This window comes from Telopea speciosissima, chromosome 6 (assembly GCF_018873765.1).
Source record: "Telopea speciosissima isolate NSW1024214 ecotype Mountain lineage chromosome 6, Tspe_v1, whole genome shotgun sequence".
Taxonomy (NCBI): domain Eukaryota; kingdom Viridiplantae; phylum Streptophyta; class Magnoliopsida; order Proteales; family Proteaceae; genus Telopea; species Telopea speciosissima.
The window spans coordinates 43,237,244-43,260,093 of NC_057921.1; the positions used below are offsets into that span (position 1 = coordinate 43,237,244).

Genomic DNA, 22,850 nt, shown 5'->3' on the forward strand with positions numbered 1-22,850 from the left:
TTATTCAGGAGATTATTTATTCTTGATTGCTGCTTCAAAACAAGTTATAAGTTTGTGGGGTTTTATTTGTTACTTCAACCAAGGAAATTGTTCCCTCATTTGAATTTCCATTGTTCTCTTGGTTCCCTCATGATTTTAGTTCCCATTGTTCTCTTGGTTTCCTCATATAATTTCTTATTTATTGGAGGTTTATCTATTTGATCCTGCCTGGATTAGACCTATTCTGGTTCTACTCTTACATTACCAAGGCACCACATCATGAATGTTTCTGGTTAATTCATCCATGATAAGTGCAAACAGATACGGGTGTAAAGTTAATCCTTGATGTAACCCAATTGTAATTGGGAAATCACTACCTTGACCTCCCATGTTTATCACACTAGTCACCAAGCCATCATACATATCTTTAATTATACCCACTTACTTAATTGACACCCTTCTCTTCTCTAGAACATGCTAGATTAACTCTCTAGGGACTCTGCCATAGGCTTTTTCTAGGTCAATAAAGATCATATGGAGGTCCTTCTTGCAAACTCTAAATCTTTCCATGAGCCTCTTGAGTAAATAGATAGCTTTTGTTGTAGATCTACCTGACACAAAACCAAATTGGTTCTTTGAGATAATAGTTTCTCTTCTCAAATGGGCTTCAATAACCCTCTATCATAATTTCATAGTATGACTCATTAGTTTTATGCCTCTGTAGTTATGTAACTCTGAATATCACCTTTATTTTTGTAAATCGGAGCTACAATGCTTCTTTGCTATACATCTGGTATTTTCTTTGTGCTCATAATCTTGTTAAACAGCTTGGTTAACCAAGATAAACCAAGTAATCCTAAGCATAGTTCAAGAACTCGGCGAGATCTCGCTAAAAGCTCGGTTTTTTCATTTTCTGAGTTGAGATGGGAGGCAAAATTAAAAAGTGCACCAACTTGGTCTAGATCTCAGTTCAACCGAGATTTGGAACAAGCCTTAGTTTAAAGATACACATCTAGACCGAGACACTTTGTGGACATGAGTATGAAGACCATGTTTGAAAGTTTCAAAAGCATGAGTATAGATACTACTGAGCGTCAGTCGTGGCATGCATCTCAGCCTTAGTATGACTCTGATTATGGCCAAGAGAGCACTAGTTCCGAATATAGTGGCTATGGGCAGCCGTAGTCAGTACACTATGGCTATGACTTCGACACTCGGAGCACTGGGTCAGGGTTTGTTGACGACCTATTCACGGTCCCAACCCAGCCATACATTCCTGATGGCAGTAGTAGTGGATTGATCCCATTATTCCCATCGCAATCGTCTCTTCCATACCCTAGGATAGGGTACCTTCGGATAGCTGATGACAACACTTTTAATGCCTAGATAAGTGTTGTCATCAACTATCCGAAGGTACCCTATCCTATGGTATGGATAGGGTACCTTCCCATCATATATATATATATATATATATGATACCAGTAGGTTTCTCAGGATACCAAATAAAATATGCAGTAATGAAATAAATATGCAAGTGAAAACTTGAAAGAGGTCAGCGGAAATAAAACTTGTGTGTGCTTAGCAGGTGCTGCATGCCCTTAATTTGGGCCGGTCGTGGCACTCGGAGGGGTAACCTCGGCGGTCTACCGTTTTGCAGGTAGCCTGCTGTGTGAGGGTTGAGCCGCCAATATTTGAAGATAAAAGATAAAATCTTGAATTTTATATTACTTGGAGAATTTGAATTACACTCTTGATATACAGGACTCTTGAAGAAAGCTTGAAGATAACTATTCACTTACGGGTTTACTTGAAGGAAACTTGAAGCTCGAGATAAAGGCTTAAACTTGCGATTCTGAGACTTGACGAACACTTGATGAAACTTAGTTACGACTTGAAGAACACTTGATGAAATAAACTTGGAGTTACACTTGAAGAAATAAAATTAAAAATACTTGAAGTAACTTGGTGTAAGAACTTTGAAGAGCTGAGCTACAGCAGTGCTGCGTGCTTTCTTTTTTCTCTTCAGAGATTCTCCTCTTTCTCTATGGAGAAGAAGAGGGGTCTTATAGAGCTTTGGAGGCTTTGATCGCTTTACTTTTCCACCGAAAGCAAACCTTATCTTGAAGGCATCTTTGGTAGAGCGTAGAAGCATGTGGGCGTGGGCCCGAGTCTTGACTTTGGAGGCGAGGCGCCGAAGCGAGTTTTGGTCCGTAGTGCTACGAGTAAAAGTCAATTTTACTATTCACCACTTTGTTGGTAGAACTTGGAATCTTTGAAAAAAGCTTCAAAAACCGCACCGAGGCATTCCACGTGTCGAAACACTGTTTTCCTCATTGGTTTGGTTTAGATGGTTCACTGTATTTGAATGGGCCCAGTGGTGGCTTGACTATCTAGGACCGAGAGATAGGGGACACGACTTTTGATACGACCAGCGTGTCATTTCTTGAGCCATTTTTATGATGTCGTCATGGTGACGATTCTCGATATCGGGTTTGGAGACTAACCCATGGGCTTAAAGGCCCACTCTTTTTGATGTTTGGCTTACGGACCTTCGGTGGACCTTGTTGAAGAAGCTGTTGGTGATGAGGTCCGCCATCATTTGGATCTTGGGCATATTGACCTTCATGGAGGTGGGTGATGGACCCAACACAAGCGGTTTCTTCTTTTTCTTCTTGATGTCGAGGGCAGCCCGGTGGGCCTCGATCTCGGCTTGTTTGGCTTTTAGCTTGAGGCGTCTCATTCTCGGATTTGTCCAGATCCTTGATGAGGGCCGCTGAGTTTTGGCTTTTGTGAGGGATTGAGTAAGGGCCTCGGGGTACACCTTCTCGGATCACACTTGTCCCACCACTTGACTCGAAGTTTCTTTGTAGAAAAGGGGTAGAGCAATCGGGGCCTTCGGATTGTCAATTGCATACTCCCAATAAACGATCCAAGCCGACGGCAATGGATGAAGAACCTCGGGAGATCGGTTGTTCAGGAATTTGTTCGGTGTCTTGGCAATAAATGCTTAAAGCATCGAACACTGATCGGCAAAATGTCACTAATTGGCCCAAAGGCGGCCCACCAACGAGGGAACCAATTTGGAATTGGGTGGAGAACTTGAAGTCGAAACAAAAGAACCGGGAATGTTGGTTCTTGCTATTTTGAAACAGGAAAGCATGGTGCCAAGCATCCATGTAGTCAAAATAGTGGTATTCCTGGGTATAGTTTTGAGAGAACCTCTTTGTAGAGAGGGGATGTGTACCCCAATCTTTTGAATGATAATTTGTAAAATGGTTTTGAAGTATGGGTAACGGACTAGGATCAATTTTGTCGAAATTTTGTTTGATACGTATAGAATCCTGTATCAACTAGGATGAACTCATAGAATTCTTGACTTTTTGAACTATTTGGGAATAGAAATCCCAACCTTGGAAAAAAGCCCTTCTTGCTACTTCCACAGGCGTGTTGCGGCCTTTAGTGAGCTGGTCATCAAGGGCAAAAATGTCTTGATGGGCTTGTTTGAGGATATCTTGACTCTTGGGTAAGTTTTGGGAAGAAACTGGTTTGACACCTTGTTGTGGAGGAGCTTGGTCGAGAGAGCCTTGAGATGACCTTGTGTTAGGAACTATTTGAGTGGGAGACTAGCCACGACTTGGGTGAAGGGAACACTTTCAACTCTTGTTTTGGAAGGGGACATTTTGATTAGTTGATTTGAAGAAGTAGGTTTGGCATAGGAACCCTTTGATTTTATGCTTGGTTTGGGGGCTCCTTTGGAGCCAGATAATAAAAGCTTTTAGGACCTGCAAGAATTCACGGGTCAAGAAATCAGAATAGAATTCATTTCTCCTTTTATGTAAGTTATGTCAAAATCAAAACTCGATAAAAGGGCTTGCCATCTTGCAAAAATCTGTTTTGAAGCAATATTTTGAACATCATTTTTCAAAACTTGTTTCTTGCCGACTGCAATCAACTCTTACTAAAAATTTCTTGTTTAGAAGATCGCTTTGAAATTTTTGGATGCAAAGAACTACCGAAAGGATTTCTTTTTAATGGTACTATAATTTTTTGGTGGGTTCCAAACTCCTGAAGCATGGACTAATTGTTCTTTATCATCTTGGACTTGTTTAAGGATACCTCCGTACCCAAGTTGAGGCATCGATCTCAACTATCTTGAAAAGTGCAGGATCTGCAAGTTTTAGACAAGGGATTTCCTTGACTAATTTTTAATATCTTGAATGCTTTTGTATGGTTTGAAGTCCATGGGCTTGGTTTTTCTTGAGCCTAGAGTAAAGATCTTTACATAATTGGCTAATTTGAGGATGAAATCTCGACGTAATTTAGGCTTCCTAGGAACCTCTGTAATTGTTTTTGTCTAGGATTTGATCGGGAATTTATCTGCAAAAGCTATAGATCTTTCTATAGGGATGACTTGGTTTTGGTAAATGTAATGCCCTAAGAATCTAACCTTGGTTTGGAATAACTCCATCTTTTTAAGGAAAGAACTAAACCCTTGTTTTTCATGGTGTGGAAGAAACTCCTAAGATGTTTGAAGTGTTGTTGATGGATTTGGAAAAGACTAGAACATCATCAATATAGACTATTATGAGGGCCGTATGGGTTTAGGATGTCGTTCATAATGTTTTGGAATTCACTAGGGACATTTTTTAAACCAAAGGGCATTACGTTCCATTCATAATGCCCAAATGGTGTGGTGAAAGCCGTTTTGTAACGGTCTTCTTTGTGGATTTGGATTTGCCAATATCGGATTTGAGGTCAAACTTTGAGAAGATTGTGGCTTGGTAAAGTCTTTGAAGTAATTCTTTTTATTTGGTATAGGATATCTAATCCATTGTAATGCTTCATTTAGAGGTTTGTAGTTTATGACAAGTCCGGGTGTTCCTCTTTCTATTTCAGCGTTTTTATTAACGTAGAAAGCGCCAGACTCAAGGTGACTTGCTTTTCGATTAGATTTTTATTAAGGAGGTCTTGGATTTCTTTTTTACAAACTTCTTGTAGTTCTTGGGTCATTTGAATAGGTCGGCTTTTGTAGGGATATCCTTATCTCGAAAAGCTTGGTTCATAGGGAAGATGAACAATGTGCTATGTCGTGCTAAAGGCATCAGGAAACTCGAACGAGTTCCTTCTCAATTTGGGCCTTGGTATTAGAAATTTGTTTTTGAACCGTTCTTTCTTGGAGTTTTTGTTCAATAGTCCTATGGTTGACTTCTTGTTTTAGATATTGTAGATGTTTTTGTTTACTTTGAATTTGACTTATAGTTATGCGCTTCTGAAATGGCTCTTGTTTTGAGCAGGTCTATTTCTTTGTTCTGGCTTGTTCAAAGAACTGGAAATGGACTTGTTTACCTAGGATAGTTGTTGTAATTCCTTGATCCGAAACAGTGAAAGGTTTTATGAGTTCTAGGAAAGGTTGTCTAGAATAACTTCGAGTGTTAAGGTCTTTTACTAATATGAAAACTTGTTTTAAGCAAACTCCTTGGTTGCAGATGTGAACGTCGATAATTTATAATTTACGTTTAGTCTTGAGCCATTTGCTCCTGTTAATTTTTGAGTTGTCTTTTCAAAATATTGGGTTGGGACTAACCCTTCTTGTATGCGATTCATTTGTGCTCCTGAGTCAACCAGGGCTATAGTCCGATCTTATGGGCTGATGATATGACAATAGTAATATTGACATACCATGTTGGCATTTGACTTTGTTAATAATATCAACAAAATCTTCATTCTTGTTTGGTAAAGTTTGTATCTTGTTGTCTTCTTCTTCTTCTAATTCGACTTTTTCTTTGAAACTTCTTTAAACTTGCTATATACGCTTTTATATTTTTATTTCGAGTCTTTAGATCATTTGTAGTAGCTTCTAAAGCGCAATTTTAACTTGATCCGGATTTTGAGAAGAAGTAGGAGTTTTGTCAAACTTCTTAATAAATATTCTTTATGTTATAAGGGGTTGCCTTAGTTTGGGGTTTTGTTGATGAGACCTGTTGTAAGAGTTCTTGGGCATGTTGGAGGTATAAAGTCTTGGTATGTTTATCTTTGATTTGATCAACAAAGTTGAGAAATTCTTCTGGTTTGTTAAAGGTTTTAAGTCTGAACTTGATTGTATCATGTTTATAGATTTTGATGATTACGAATCATCACAATTTTTGCGAGAAAACTCCTTGGCTACAATTACTGAGGAGAAGCCTGTTCATCATATCATTGTTTGACTCAATTTGGTTTAACTCATTTTCTTGGGTTTCGTTTCACTCTCGAACTGTTTTGACCCAAATCGGCTAAGAGTTGGATTTTGGTATCATCGGGCATTATGAGTGAGTTGATCTTTTTGCTAGTCTCTGATGATTTGGCTATGTGGCCTGGTTTACCACAGTTAATAACAACCGATCTTGGTGTTTTGAGTTGGTCTTGATTTTTGGAAAGTTCTTTTGTAAGGTCTCTGTTTCTTTGGGCTAGATTTATTTTCTAAATTTTTATCCGGTTCTTTTCTTGTTTCTTGTACTTACTTGAATATCTATTTTTCTGTTATGCCTATGGCTTTTATGTTTCTTTTGAGCGGTGATTTTTGAATCGAAACCAAACATTCACAGAATCCCCTAATTCTTGTTTGTAGGATTTTGATTCTTTTCTAATTTGTTTTCTAAGTTTGATATCTGTACATAAGGCTAATCCTTCCTTGTGTACTAGGCTTATGAGATCACCGTAGGTGAGGGTTTGATAGGGTATTTCCCATTGTTTTCTTCTCTTAATTTTTGTTTGAGTTTTTCCGAAAATAAAGGGTAACTTGATGAAGGAATTTTCTTTCCAACAGGGAGATTTGCATCTTCCCTAGTCGGGACCTGTCATGAATGTGTCTTTATACCATTTGAAATCGTGTAATTTTTTACATTTGAGGTTTGATAATTGTTCAGAAGACCTATCCTTGAGTCTTGTGGGATCTCTAAAAATACTTGGTTATACTAAAAATTAGAGTGTTTACTGACATCTTCATGGTTGGTCTCTATCATAATTGGTAGACCTTGTTCATTAGTTTGAATGGCATTTAGTATGGATTCTTTTTCGTTGGTGAGAACATTATCCCACCAACCTTTAAGTTGACTGTAAACCCGAAATGATTATTTCCTGTATGGCTTGATCGGTATGTTCTTGATCCGATGAGCATTGCTCACCATGGTCATTTCTTGGAGTTTGTTAGCCAGATTATAATCCGACATACCATCTATGTTCCATTCATATATGGTACCACTTTGGTAATTTGCTTGGGAAAATTCCTTCTTTGTTCAATTTGAAGGTGCAGGTAAGTAGGTCAGGATAATAATTATTGTTCATATATGGGCTAGTAATAGCATTTACTTGTTCTGCTCCTCCTCATCATTGGATGATTGAGAGGAATCCATTTGTTGGATGTTCGCCACATTGGAGAGCGAGCTTCCTTGTGTTTCCTTTTGAGGTGTATCGGGGACAATCAAATTTTGCAATCTTGTGGAAATTTGGCTTACTAGATCTCTATTTTCTTGAGTATTTAAGTTTTTTAAACTCTTGTTCGAAATCGTGAAAGGTTTGAACAGAGTTGTTGTTGTTGTTGAGGAAGTACTAGCTTGATTTAGAGACGTTGGTTCAATAGGAGTGTCTTTTTGAACTAAGTTCTCTATTCTAATTAGTTGACTTCCTATGGTTTGTAAATACTGGTTTGTGTAATTTGTTTGTTCAATAATTTTCTTGGACCCATCAGAAACACCTTCAATGGATCTAAAAGGTGTTGCCAAGATTTCTGTGTTGTTAATTTTTAATTTAACATTTGAACCAGGAGGGTGTATTGTTTCTATGGTCTTGTCATCAGCCAATTTCCAGGTGTGGTACACCTTCTTGCTGGCATTGATGTTTGAAAAGGGATAAGGAATGTTGTTATTACTTGTATAGATGTCTAAATATGTAAAGAACATAACATCTACCTTGATGGTTCTCATTTTGTCATACCAGAGGTTCTTGATTTCTTGTTGTTTTTCTTTCGAGAAGTAGCTAAAAAACCATTCTCTTTTTTCAGCGTTCCTGGGTGAATTGAAATCTATTTTGAGTTTGGGTTTGTCTATCTCATAGTCTTCTACTGTTATGACAGCAACTCTTGCTTCGTGTTGCATGTCAGTTTGAGTTGGTGAAGCTGGTTCATTTGAAGGAGAAGACTTGTTAGACTGCTGTTCATAAATTCCTTGGGTGACATTACTGTTAATTTGAGTTTGTAATCCTAGAATATGTAAGGACCTTATTTGTTCTTGTAACCTTTGATTTTCTAAGTGGAGACTTGTTAGAGAACTAGAGGTTGAAGCTCTACTTGGGACTTGGCTGAGTTTTTCAAACTCTTCAGGATTTGGTTTTATTTGTTTATCTTTCCTCTGGAATGTTATAGTAACCATTCCGTCCTGATCTTGGTTTATAGATTCAACGTCACTGTTGGGTTCAACAAGTGACTCTGGGCAAGGTGCTGGAGACACCATTTTGTCGGAAACTTAATGTCTTTCCAGCTCTTGTTTTAGGGTGAACTTGTTCTTGAATGGACAAAGTCCGTTTCTATGAACGTGGTTTGTCCTTTGATAGTTCTTCTTAGAGCCTTGGGTCTTAAAGTTCTCATGGCCTTGTCTTGGATTCTATGGATTATAGCAATTGGTATAGAACCTTGTTTCATCTTGTAACCACTTGTAAGGATGTTAACTTTTAAGGTATCCGGAAGATTTGCATCATTTAAGGATAAGTTTATGTCCGGGTAACAATTGAAATAAACCGGGCCTTTGTGAAGACTTGTTTCTATCATTCCTAGAAGGGAATCATCAAATTGCAGGAACCTTTGATCCCTGAGAGCAAGCAGGAGGGCTACGTTGAGCCCTTCCCTGTGCAGGGGTTTGATGGCTACTTGTATAAGTCCTATATGGATATAATTAAAATCCTTTTTTAACTTGTTAAGATTTGAAGGGTCTAAGAGTTGGATCTCTTCCATATCTGGAGAGTAATTGATAGTTTGTTCTACGGTCTTGATAGTTTCAGTGAAACTATACCATTCTTGTTTGTAAACTTCTTTGGTTGGGACCTTAGGTAAGGTCCAGTTTTGAAGGGACTGATCAAGGTCACTTGTTAGAACTTCATTACTAATTATTTGACTTGGCGAACTGAAGTCGCCGACTAGTCTCGAAGACATGGTTCTACTAAGTCTACTCATAGTTATCGGAACATATCCCCCTAACTAAGGTATACTTCCATCCACCAAAGGGTGAAGGAGATCTTAGTTGCTAATTAACCGCAAACTGGGTCTTACCTCTTGCCCAACGGCCCTAAAAGCCAACTAATACTCGCAACGCAACTCCCAGAGGACTGCCGGAAAGTAAAATAGAAAAGGAGAGAAGATCTTAGAACTAAGGGTAGCCTAAATATATATATATGATAGCTGATTACAAGCATCCCATTATTCCCATATATATATATGACGAGTGGTGTGACTGGTGTCTTGATGAGTAGTGCAGTCTTTCGGGTTACTATTACGTGAAATATCTCCATTTACTAGGCTGTAGAAATACTCTTCCAATCTCTTCGTATTGTCCTCATCTCGTACTACCAATTTACCATCATCACTTTTAATACATCTAACATGGTCAAAGTCTTTACTCTTCGTTTCCCTCATTTTAGCTCTCTTATATATAGCTCTTTCTCCTTCCTTGGTGTTCAAATGGTTATAGAGTTCTTCATACTTCTTTGTTCTTGCTTTCTCCACAATATTCTTAGCTTCATTTCTGTCCATCTTATACTTTTTTATGTCCTCTACTTCCTTTGTCCTTTGCCAAGTTTTAAAACTAGCTTTCTTAGTCTTAATGGCGGCTTGAATCTCATCATCCCACCACTTCCTAGTGGGATGATGTTTTCCTTTCGATTTACCCCAAGACATCTTTAGCAACCTTCTTAATACAAGTCATCATCTCGTTCCACATCGTGTTAGTGTTTCCCTCAAAGTCCCACTATCCTTATTTGACCATATTTTCAGTGAATGAGTTCAAGGTAGCCCCCTATAAGTACCACAAGTTTATCCTAGGGCAAATAGGCCGCCCCCTTCCTTACGATCCTGCGAAGTGAGGCATATATCTAAGACCACTAGTCTGTGTTGAGTAGATAGGTTGATGCAGATTCATCACCCAAATGGGCTTATTTTATTAGGAATAAGTCTAGGGTTGGGATATATATATGTTGGGCCTTTGATCCCAAGGGTTTTCTATGTAATAGGCCACTTTAATGAGCCTAAACTAGGGGTATATAGGTTGCATACGGGATTAGCCCAATACTTAGTTATTTTTATGTTTTTTAATTGAACCGGTTCAAATTGGTTGCATCCAATTGGTTCAATTTAAGTGATCATGTGACTTGGTTAAGTGGTCATGTGATGTAAGTTGGGTTGGATTAGGACTCTATAAGTCCAGCCATGTTTTGAGTCTATTTCCTTTAGTATTCTAGTTTCCTAGTCAGTTTAAGTTACCTAATAGGTTAGGGATAGGGTTAGGCCGTTCCTTTTTAGTGTCTAAGTCTATTTTTGAGTCTTCTATATAAGTTTGTACGGGAGGTCAGCATTGTACACGAATTTAATTAATGAAAAAGCTTTTGTTTGCTGCCATAGTTGCTGCTCTGCTCTGTTGAGTGAACCTTGTGAGTAATATCAAGGCTACCTTGTGGGTAATATCAAGGTGAAGGGATTGGTGGACCCCGATCGACTCCTTGCATCTTGTAGATCGGGAGGTCCTTCTTCTTATTCAATTAAGCTTCTTCAAGTTGCTGCTGCTGCCTTTGAAGGAGATCAAACCAGTAAGCAATTTTAATTTCTTGCATATATCCTTCCCTCTTCATCCTCTAACCTAATCCACATCCCCCTCCATCCATCAAGCCCTAACCAGCCAGCCAAATCACCCCAAACTCCAACCGAAACATCTTCCCCACCTCTATGACACTCGGCCAGAAGCCCTTGACCTGATTCCCCCTAGAAACCCTAAATCCCTTCATTCCCTTCATTCCCAAAACCCAAAACCCAAAACCCTAACCCTAGTATTTCTGAATTTTTATTTTTTGTTCAAACCTAATTAAAACCTATACCAATAGACTCCTAAAAACCTGCATACCATTACCCAATAAAGCCCTAACTCAAACCCCAATTCCTAACCCTAATTTTGCCCTAATCAACCAAATCTGTCCCATTCGGCCAACCCTATTACATAACCCTATTCCCCTGGTTTCTAGTGGGACTTATCCTACCTAGGACTACATTATAGGCTCTCCCATGGTATGACCTTACAGTCCTTACATAGTGATCTATCAAACCTTCTAATTAGGAAGAAATCTATTTGGCTACTATGATGCCCACTTTTATAGGTAATTATATGCTCCTCTCTCTTTTCAAAATACATGTTTAAAATGGATATATCATACGCGACAGAAAAATAAACTGAGATCCCCTCTTCATTCCTCTCGCCAAACCCATAACCTCAATGTACACATTCATAACCTCTACGGTCTCTCCCAACATGTCCATTCCCCTTGGTCAAAACATTGCACTAAACCATCCATATGTTCCCAAAATTTGTAACTTACTACTTTCATCCAATCCTACTTTGGGTGCATATGCACTAATTATATTGACAACCTCCTTCTCCAGCACAAGCTTGATGGACATAATCCTATTTCCCAATCTTTGAACATCCACCACACAGACTAGTGGTTATAAAGCCTAAAAGGGGTTAAGGAGGGAGCACAAAAATTAATATTTTATTAATATATCTCATGTCTAGAGTCCAAGTTTATCTTAGCTATACAAGAATCCTACAACAACAACATAGCCTTATCCCAACTAAATGGAGTCGGCTACATGGATCCCTGCTCTCCAATTAGCTCTATTCGAAGTCATATATGAAACGAGGCCTAAGTTATTCATGTCTTTCCTCACCACTTCTCCTATGGTTAATTTAGGCCTGCCCTTGGCTTTTTAGATCCTTCCATCTGAATCAAATCACTCCTCTGGACTGGAGCATCCTAAGGCCTCCGTTGAACATGACCATGCCACCTCAAACAACTTTCTAGTAGCTTATCATGTATCGGAGTTACCCTCAACTCAGCTTTAATATGGTCATTCCTCACTTTATCCTTCCTAGTTTCATGGTTCGAGAACTCGCGAGATCTCGGTTTCGTGAGATCCCGAGACGAGATGCCATACGCATTCTAAAATTACACTTTCTCGGCGAGATCTCGGTATTGTCTTGGTACACATTTTTTCCAGTTTTTTTTTTAGTTTTAAAAGTTCAATATCTCGCCGATCTCAGCGAGATCTCGGTATCGGGTTAGAACATGGTTTTTACCCATTTTAACTGCCCATTTGACCCATGTGCCCATTTTTATTAAAAGAGGGCAATGGACAGAACTCGAAAATGTCAATAGTTCTGTCCATAGCTCTCTAAACAAAGGGGAAAACACTCGAACAACTCTCTCCCTCAAATTTCTTCCTCTTTCTTTCAAATCTTGGGTGGATTGCATTGTTTGAAGTGAGATTCAAGTGCTAAAGTGAATATTCAACTCCAACAGTCCAAGAATCATCACCTATTTGTAGGATTCCAAAGTAAAACTCATATTTGGACTTGTTTTTTGGCAAATCTGGGCATGCCATTGTGTTTAAATGGCCTGAAATAGGCTGGATACCAAGTTTCAGACCCAAAATATGTGTAAAACCCACCGAGTTAGGGGTCCGAGTAAAAAAAAAAATAAAAATGCAGCAACTCGCCGAGATCTTGCCGAGATCTCGACTCGACTCTGTTTCTGGCTTGGCCGAGATGCCACCGAGACCCGAGTCTTAGAACCTTGCCTAGTTTTCAAAATCCTCATCTCCGCTACGCTTAGTTTATCTATATGACGCTTCTCAACTGCCCAACATTCCGTACCATACATCATAGCTGGTCGTATAACAGTCCTATAAAATTTTCCTTCAAGCTTTAAAGAAATATGCTGATCACATAACACTCTGGACACACCTTTCCACTTCATCCTTCCTATTTTAATTTTTTGAGCAACATCATCCTCTATATCGCTTTTTTATTTATGATTTAGCCTAGATACCTAAATAATCACCTTGTGGACTCATCAATTTTCACCACCTCATTATCCGTCCTAGTATAACTAAAGTTACACATCATATACTCCGTCTTCATTCTACTTATCTTACAACCTTTTGATTCCAAGGTTGATCTCCATAAACCCAACTTGACGTTAATCCTTGCTTTTGTCTCATCAATAAAAAACATACATCAAGAAACCTCATCTTGATGTATCTAGTTAAATCGTCCATGATAAGTGCAAACAAATGAGGGCTTAAAGATGATCCTTGATGTAACTCAATTGTAATTGGGAATTCACTACCTTGACTCCCACACAGTTCTTACACTAGTCACCACACTATCATACATATCTTTAATTTTGTTCATATTTTTACTTGAAACACTTCTCTAGTACTTTCCAGATTAACTCTTTAGGAGCTTTGTCATAAGTTTTTTCTAGGTCAATAAAGACCATATGAAGATCCTTCTTGCAATTTTTAAATCTTTCCATAAGTCTCCCAAGTAAGTAAATAGCTTCTGTTGTGGATCTTCTTGGCATAAAACCAATTTGGTTCTTCGTAATAGTAGTTTCTTGTACCAGGTGGGTTTCAATAACCCTCTCCCATAATTTCATAGTTATTGCAGGTCTGGATATCACTTTTATTTTTGTAAATCCGGACCACAGTGCTTCTCCTCCATTCATTTGGCATTTTGTGTGTGCTTATAATCGTATTAAATAGCTTGGTTTACTAGGATAGACCATAGATTCCTAAGCTCTTTCCTACTTCTATTGGGATCCCGTCTGGGCCAGATGCCTTGCCTACTTTCGTCTTTCTTAAATTTGTTTGTTTGTTTTTTTTTTACTTCAATCACCCTAATTTTGTGTAGATATCTACGATAAGTGGTGTCTAGATAGTAATGTAGTCTTCCAGGGCATTATTACTTGAAATGACTTCATTTAATAGGCTGTGAATATACTCTTTCCATCTCTCCTTAATGTCTTTGTCCCTTATTAGTACTCTACTATCTTCACTTTTAATACATCTAACGTGGTCAAAATCTCTACTCTCCTTTGTCTCATTTTAGTTATCTTATAGATAGCTTTTTCCCTTTCCTTTGTGTTCAAATTGTTATAAAGATACTCATATTTCTTCCCCCTTGCTTTCCCCACAATATTCTTTGCTTCATTGTTGGCAAATTTATACCTTTTTAGATCCTTTGCCTCCTTAATCCTTTGCCAAGTCTTAAAACTAGCTTTCTTAGTCTTAATGCATACTTGAACCTCATCATCCCACGACCAAATCTCCCTGGGGGCATGTCTTTTTCCTTTCGATTACTCTAGAATTTCATTAGCCACATTCTTAATACAAGATGTCATCTCGTTCCACATTATATAATTGTCTCCCTCAAAGTTCCACTTTCCTTGTTTGGCCACTTTATCAGTAAATGGGCTCAAGGAATTTCCTTTTTAAGTTCCACCACCTTATCTTTGGGCAAGTAGGCTCTCCTATCGTATTATTTCTAGGACCACCCATCTATGTTTAGTGCTGAGGCTCTCTCTTGGTATAACATCACATGTTAAGAGTTTATGTAGTACGGGTACTTTGGGAACTGGTTTGTTATCTTGTTGTCTTATATTGTATTTTTATTTTTTTTTCTTTTACCTCCCTAAGGAGGTGTATGTAATTTCTTATATCATGTTAGTAAAGCAATATAGGTCAAGCCGAACGAGTTTTTCTTAGTAACTGATTTACAGTTAGACAATGAGGTGCGCAGTTTAAGCTCTGATGGCACAGGATTAGGTTTGTGCTTCACGTGGGATTTGTGATGGCGGCTCCCACCAGGGAGAACCTGCCCCCGATCCCCCACCTCTCCTCGGGATCGATGTTGGTGGGGCTGCTTCTTTTGCCTCTGTGGTGTCTTGATCACTGTCGCTGCCACCGGTGGACGTGGAGTTTAAGAAGGCTTCGACCCTCTTTGGATGCCCTGCAATTTTTTTCTCTAAAGAAGAGTTGGCTCTGTCAGAGAGGGCTTTTGCGACTACTCTCATCGCGAAGTGTAGCTACAGGAAGCCATCACTGTTTGTGATCAAGGAGGCCATTCGAAAGACCCAGCACTTGCAGGGAGACGTGGTGGTTTCGACGCTAGACCCTCGGCATGTACTCCTGCGCTTCGCTGTTCCAGCAGACTTCGTCAGGGTGTAGATGAAAGAGCAATTGCATATTTAGGGTTATCTCTTTCGGTTTATGAAGAGGACTTCGGATTTTGTTTCGGGTTGGGAGTCCCCCTTCGCGCCGGTGTGGATTTCGCTGCCAGGGTGGGTTGCCGGTGAACTTGTACCAGGGGAATTACTTGAAATCCATCGCAGGGGCGGTTGGCAGGGTTTTGAAGGTGGATGGCGCGACTGCTAATTGCACACGCATGGTTACAGCCCGTGTGTGTATAGAGATGGACCTACTTGCGAAGCTGCCGGCAAAGATTTGGGTGGGCTGTGGCGATAATGGCTTCCACCAGTCGGTGGTGTATGAGAAACTTCCCCCGCATTGCAGTTCTTGTTCGAAAATTGGGCACTTAAAAGATGTGTGCAGGAAGTCACAGAGACAGAGGCCAGCAGTTGTAGCGGCGACACTTCCGGTAGGGGCAATGGCGACAGATATCGTGGGGGAGGAGAGAAACTGCGAGGGGGTTTTCATTCCACATGGGGAGGGCACTTCATTTAGGGCTCGCCGTGTGGGAGTGGAGCCTCCTAGGCCGAGGCTTGGCAGGGTTTCTTGCCGGAGGAGGGGCCGTTGGCGGCCAGTGGAACCAGGCACTGTGGAGGAACAGACGCTGGGGATTTCTGATGGCGTATGGGTGGGGGCACCTTTGGCTGTCCAGGGGGTCATTCCCATAGCAAGCAGGGAGGTGGTCGTTGTTGCTCCTAACTGTTCTACATAGTCTGCAGAGCCTGTCGTCTCGGCGTTGGAGTTGAAGGCGTTGGTGGCGGAGTGTGCTGTGGAGAGCAAGCCAGTGGTGGCTCTGGAGGTTCCGATGGAGGCAGGAGGCGTGGTGGCAATTTCTAGCCAAGGAAGGGGGCGGTCACGATCATCTTCTCTGGTTGGAGTCGTGTCGTCGTTTTTCGTTGAGAGTTCTGCTCCGGCAGGTTCGAAGGATGATTGGCAAGTGCCAGTCGCTGCGATAGTAGTGAACAACCGTGTGGAGATGGTGGAAAACTTCAGGGCATTTAATGCCTCGCTTCCAAAGAGGGTGAACAGGTTGGTGGAGCGATTGGCTGAGTCGCGTGCTGCGCCAGATCCAAGCCCCGAGAGGGTGCCAGTGGTACACACAGAGGCTGCTCCGGGTGTTCGTGGTGGTAGAAGGCGCCTGCAGCTGAGGGACTCTTACCTTGGTGCAGCCTTGGTTTACAAGCGCAAGAAAATTATGAAGGCTGCGGCGGGTAGGAGCAACAGAGATGGGGCGCAACGACGTGTCACGAGATCGGTGAGGTCGGCAGTTGAAGCATTGAACTCTGAGCAATGGATTGCATCTTCTGGAATGCTAGCGGGATTGGAAATAAGCCTACGTGTAGGTGTTTGAAAGCTCTTGTTAACTCGAATAAAGTGGATTTGGTGGCGGTGGCTGAACCTAAGGTGCAAATTTCTAAGGCGCAAGTGGTGAAGAGGAGGTTAGGTTTGCACTCAGTGCTTTGTTCGAACAGGCTTTGGGTTTTTTGGAGGGCTTTGGTGCAAGCTAGGGCAGTGGAAGAACATGGTCAGTTTGTAACCTTGGAGTGTGTGGGGGGCAGTGAAGGCTCCTTTCTCATTACTTTTGTGCATGGCCTCTGTTCGAGGCTGAAGAGGAGGGACTTGTGGGAGAGGCTTGAGGCGTTCTCTCTCTCTCTGTCTCCATTCCATGGGCTGTGGGAGGTGACTTTAATGCTATGGCGGCTCCGTTAGAAAAGGTGGGCGGGAGGCCGGCTTGCTCCCTTTCTTTGGGGGATTTCGGAGGTTTTGTTAACAGGGCGGCCCTTATAGATGTAGGGTATATTGGAAACATCTTCACATGGTCCAACAACCAGGATGGTGCAGGTGAGGTGATGGCTCGGTTGGACAGATTTTTAGTGAATGCAGAGTGGGCGAGCGCGTTTACCAGGTGCTCAGTGACTCATTTTAACCGGACTTGTTCTAACCATGCGCCTCTTGGTCTCTCTTTCGGGGTGGATTCTCATCGTCCCACGTCCGGTTTCAAGTTTCAACAGATGTAGCTTCGACACCCTGATTTTCAAACATTTGTAAGGGAGCAGTGGGAAAAATCGGAGTTGGGTACAGCCTTGTGTGTGCTCTTCTTGAAGCTTAAAGGGCTTCGCTCTGCTCTCCGCGGGTGGAATAAGGAGGTTTTTGGCGACATACATCAACGAGTTAGGGATGCAGAGGATGCGGTGTGCAGGGCTGAAACTGAGTTCGATATGCGGGCTGGTGAGGAGACCAGGGCAGCCCTGGGGGCGGCTAGGGATAATCTACAGGAGGTGTTGCTGCAGGAAGAGATCTTCTGGAGACAAAAGTCTAGGGTTCATTGGCTGAAGGAGGGGGACTGCAACACAAAGTTCTTCCACTCTATGGTCAATGTCAGGAGGAGGTTAGCATGTGTGGAGCGCATTAGAGGGACAAACGGTGACTGGATTACTGATGTGGAGGGGGTGCAGGAAGAAGCTGAGCGACATTTTTTGGACATCTTTACCTCACAGGGTTGTGTGGTGGATGAGGGGCTGTTGTCTGTGATCCCTTCGGTAGTGACTGAAGCTGATAATGATGCTCTGCTGGCTATCCCATCCTTGGAGGAGGTTAAGGGTGCGGTCTTTGCCTTATCATTTGACAGTGCGCCTGGACTAGATGGCTTCTCGGGGCATTTCTTTACGGCCTGCTGGGAGGTGGGGGGTCTTGATGTGTGGGCTGCGGTCAAGGACTTTTTTGCGGGTGGTGCTCTTCCCAGAAGCTTTACCGCTGCCAACTTGGTCTTGATCCCAAAAAAGGACAATCCTGAGGTGATGGCTGATTTGAGGCCTATTAGCTAGTGTAACTTCTCCTACAAGGTAATTGAGAAGATTATGACATCTAGGTTCGCAGGTCTACTGCTAGCTTTTGTGGCAGAGGAGCAGGGTGCTTTTGTGCAGGGGCGGTGCATTCATGACAACATCTCTCTTATGCAGGTTACGCACGAGCTAAATAGGAAGGCGAGGGGGGGGGCAATGTGATCCTGAAATTGGATATGGCAAAGGCCTATGACCTTCTGGAGTGGGAGTTCCTGTGGAGGGTGCTCTTGAAGTTTGGGTTCTACAGGGACTGGATCAACCTGATCAGGAGGACGGTCGAGAACTGCTGGTTCTTGGTGGTGCTAGGGGGCAGGCAGTCAAGCTTCTTTAAATCCTCCAGGGGGTGCGATAGGGGGACCCTTTGTCGCCGACGCTCTTCATCTTGGCGGAGGAGGTGCTTAGCAGGGGGATCAAGGAGTTATTTGTTGAAGGGCACGCCTCCTACTTCAGGTTGCCGCGAGGGTGCCCGGGGATCTCTCATTGCCTATTTGCTGACGACACCATTATTTTCTCCAGGGGTCTCAAGAGCTCGGTAAAGCAAATCATGGGTTTCCTCAGCAGGTATGAAGGCTTTTCAGGTCAGCTTGTCAACAAACAAAAGAGCTGTTTTGTGGTACGGTGCAAGGCTTCGCCGGCTCAGGCTAGGATGGTGGGGGTGGTTACTGGTTTCACTCAGAAGGCATTGGCAATCACTTACTTAGGTGCCCCTCTTCACTGTGGAAGGCTCAAGATTAGCTTCTTTGATGGCCTAGTAGATAAAATCAGCAGTAAGGTGGCAGGGTGGAAGGGAAAGCTCCTCTCCGTTGGGGGTCGGGTTACTCTCCTGAAGCATGTTCTCTCCTCTATCCCAATCCATGTTCTGGCCACGTTGGACCCTCCTAAAACTGTGTTGCGGAGGTTGTATGTCATCTTTGCTGATTTTCTCTGGGGAAATACGGAATGGGGAATGCGGGAGCACTGGGTTTGCTAGCAGAAGGTGTGTAGGCCGTTGGAGGAAGGGGGCCTCGATGTTAGGCTGCTGGAGGATGTTGGTCTCTCGTTGAGGCTTAAGGGGCTATGGCGTGTTCTGACGGACCATTCTTTGTGGAGCGAGTTCTTCAAAACCAAGTTCTTCAAAGGGCTCCATGTGGTGCTGGTTGAGCCACAGGGCGTGAGTTCTAGGTCTTGGAGGAATGCTCTGGCGTTTAGGGGATTGCTTCTGGAAAGATCTAGGTGGCTGGTTGGCACAGGGAATGTCTTCTTCTGGCTGGATAACTGGTCTGGGGCGGGTCCTTTGATCGATGCAGTAGACAATGCGCTCCTGGTTGATGTGGATCTGCGGGTGAAGGATGCGATGGAGGAGGATGGCTCTTGGAAACAAGATCTTCTGGATCACATTGATGATGAGGCTATCAAGCAGGACATCACCTCTGGTAATTTCCACATTTCTGACAGGACTGATGTACTAGTGTGGACACCGGCTAGTGATGACTGTTTTTCGACCAAGTTTGTCTGGAATGAGATCAGGGCTGTGGCTCCAGCTGTTTCCTATGCCAAGTGGATATGGAACCCGTCTCTCCCGACCAAAGTGGCTTTTTTTCTCTTGGCAGCTGCTGAATGGCAAGATACCAATGGAGGTTACCTTAATGTCAGTGGGGATTCCGTTGGCTTCTCGATGTTTCTGCTGCGGGAGCCCTAAGAGAGAAACGACAGATCATTGCCTAGTTGATGGTGGTACTGCCGCCAAGGTGTGGGCTTTCTTTTCTCGCCTGTTTGATATTGTGCCTCACCCCGGCCAGGATGTCAGGAGTCGGATAGCTTTGTGGCATGGGTTGGCGAGCTGTCGTTGCATCAGTGATTATATTGTTGGGCTGCTGCCTGCTCTGATTGTTTGGGAACTCTGGAAAGAAAGGAACAGCAGGAAGCATGGGGAGCCAAGGCGTACTGCTGTCACAATCATTGAGCGCATTAAAAGCTGGGTGAAAGAGCTCCCGCTTCCCGCAAAGATTGGCAGACGCGAGAATGCAAGGGATGGGCTGATTTTGCAATGTTTTGACCTTGTGACACCACCAAGCAAGGCTGTTCGGCCCCTCCCTGTTTATTGGTGTCCCCCTTTTGCTGCAGTTAAACTTAATGTAGATGGGGCCTATCGGGGCAATCCTGGAGACCGGGGGGGGGGAGGAGGAGTTATCCGGAACACTAATGGAGCGGTTCTGACAGCCTTCTCAAACTACTATGGGAGATGCACCAATGCTATCGCCGAGCTGAGGGCCTTAAGGGATGGCCTACGCTTATGCCATGATCTGGGGTTCAAAGATGTGATTGTACACTCGGACTCGGACACCACGGTAAAACAGGTACATCTTAAGAGGTGTAGCCTGTGGCAAGGGTGGTACTGGCTTAATGAGATCCTCCTGTTGATCGAGGCGACAAGGGCCACGGTGGCTTTTGCTTACAGGAAGAGTAACAGGGCTGCTGACTGCTAGGCCAAACGGGCTTGTGGCACTGGGTGCTCCACAACTTTCCAGCTGGACAACTTACCATTGGGTGGCTTTCAATGTATTATTAGGGAGGATAGAGAGGGCCTACCGGTCCTTAGAGTTTAGTACCTTTGGTGACTACACTTTAAGGGCAGACTAGGCTCGGGTTTGTTCTTGAGAGCTGATTTGATTTTGGGCTGGGGTAAGGCGGGACGTCCCCCCCCTGTATTCTTTATTCTTTTTTGACTTAATAAAATTTTGGGGCTGGCCCGGGTCCTAGAGAAGTTCGGGTTAAAAAAAAAAAAAAAAAAAAAAAGCAATATAGGTGTGAGAAAGTCCATTCTCTCACACACAACATTCTAGCACAACTTCCCTTCTTCTTCCACTTCTTCAACCTTCTAACCACATCTTCTCTCTTGCTCCCTTATTCTCTTGTAACCTTCAGATTTCAACTTGGTATCAGAGCAGGGAGTGTTCACCTCATAGGAAGTGCATCAGAAGAGTTTTCCCGACATTTCTGATTTTCTTCTCCCTCGGGGCCACACGAAGGAAATGCCGTATGAGCTCCCCTTGCAAGGACCATGGGATCTTGGCTTGCACATGTGGGAGAGTGTTGATGTATACATATACGCTGCCCTTCCATAACAGTTCGAGCTTTTAGGTGAAACAATAGCGAACATTACAGTCTTTCCAAAACAATTTGTCGGATCTTTTTGTTAGGAAGAAATCTATTTGGCTGATATGCTGCCCACTTTTGTACATAACTAAATGCTCCTCTATCTTTTCATAAAAAACATTCACAATGGCAAAATCATAAGCTACAACAAAATCTAAAACTGAGATCCCCTCTTCATTCCTCTCTCCAAAACCATAGCTTCCACGTACGCCTTCGTAACCTCTACGATCTCTCCCCACATGTCCATTCAGATCACCCCCTATAATAATCTTTTCTCCTTGAGTAAGACCTTGCACTAAATCATCCATGTGTTTCTAAAATTGTGACTTACTACTTTCATCTAATCCTACTTGGAATGCGTAAGCACTAATTATATTGACAACCTCTTAGTTATTTCAGGCTAGTGAGAGTTTTATTAATTATGGTTGTTTATTCAGAGTAGGAAAATTAAGATTTTTTGGTAGAGTATATTTCTGGTGTTGGTTTTCTATATATATGTAACCAGCCCCCATGATTGAGAGGAATAGAACAATTGGAATTTGGTTTTGATTTGGTCGTTGCCATGTATGGCTGAAGAGGTTTCTCTCCCCCCCCCCCTCCATTGTAGCTCTCTCCTTTCTTCATCCAACGTCTCCCTCTCTCTCTCTCTCTCATTATTTATTTCTTTTTTTACTCCTCTCATTACTTCTCTCCCATGGTTGGAAGTTTTATCCCTTTTTTTTTTTCCCTCTCTTCTATCAATTTATTCAATGTTCTGATCTTGTTTTCTAGGAAGATTTTCTCTCCTTCCCTCCATTGTAACTTCTTCCTTCTTTCCTTTTTTTTTCTCTTGCGTGGTTGTCATCTCTTCTTATTTTCTCTCTTCATTTATTATTTTCCTATCACATATTATTTCTTTTCTTGAGGGCGGGCCTCAGTGCAATGGAAGGTTACTCCATTGCGACCTAGTGATCTCGGGTTTGAGTCGGGAAACAACCTCTCCGCGAAGTAGGGGTAAGGCTGCGTACATTATGACCCTCCCCAGACCTTGCAGTAGCAGGAGCCTTGTGCACTGGGTACGCCCTTTTATATTATTCCTTCCCTCATCTTAACTACCAATGATCCCACTTTTCTCTCTCCAACTTGCCACCTCATCGAGTTTTATATTTTGGATATTTTAGTTCTGATTTTTATTCCCGAAATCAATTATTCAGGTCTGGTATTTAATCTTTTTAAATCTGACTGTTAGATCTATCCAAATCTAGCCTTCAGATTACAATCTTCTTCTTCCAATCATGAATCATTAACTGAGGCCATCACTTGCAGATCCAACAATCGACGTGCATCAATATGCCAAAAAATAAATAACATTAAGTGAAATAGAAAACAACTACTAAGTCTCCTACTTAATCCCATCGATTGGCCTGACTTGGAGTGCCGTAACAGCTTAAAACAAAGTAGTATCCCTACAGGATAGACTACTAAAGTGTCATAACTGGATAGAACACTAAAGTAGCACAATGTCCTATCGATAGGAGGCTGCCGGACTGTCCTATCTATAGCTAATTCTTACTACGTCCAACTCTGATCTG

General features: G+C 42.2%; 1 protein-coding gene across 2 annotated transcripts in view; it reads left to right on the plus strand.

Moving 5' to 3' along the window:
• The window catches only part of LOC122663662 (coiled-coil domain-containing protein 12), a 38,060-nt gene that overhangs the window by 8,646 nt on the left and 6,564 nt on the right, over positions 1–22,850 (plus strand). The window lies entirely within an intron of this gene.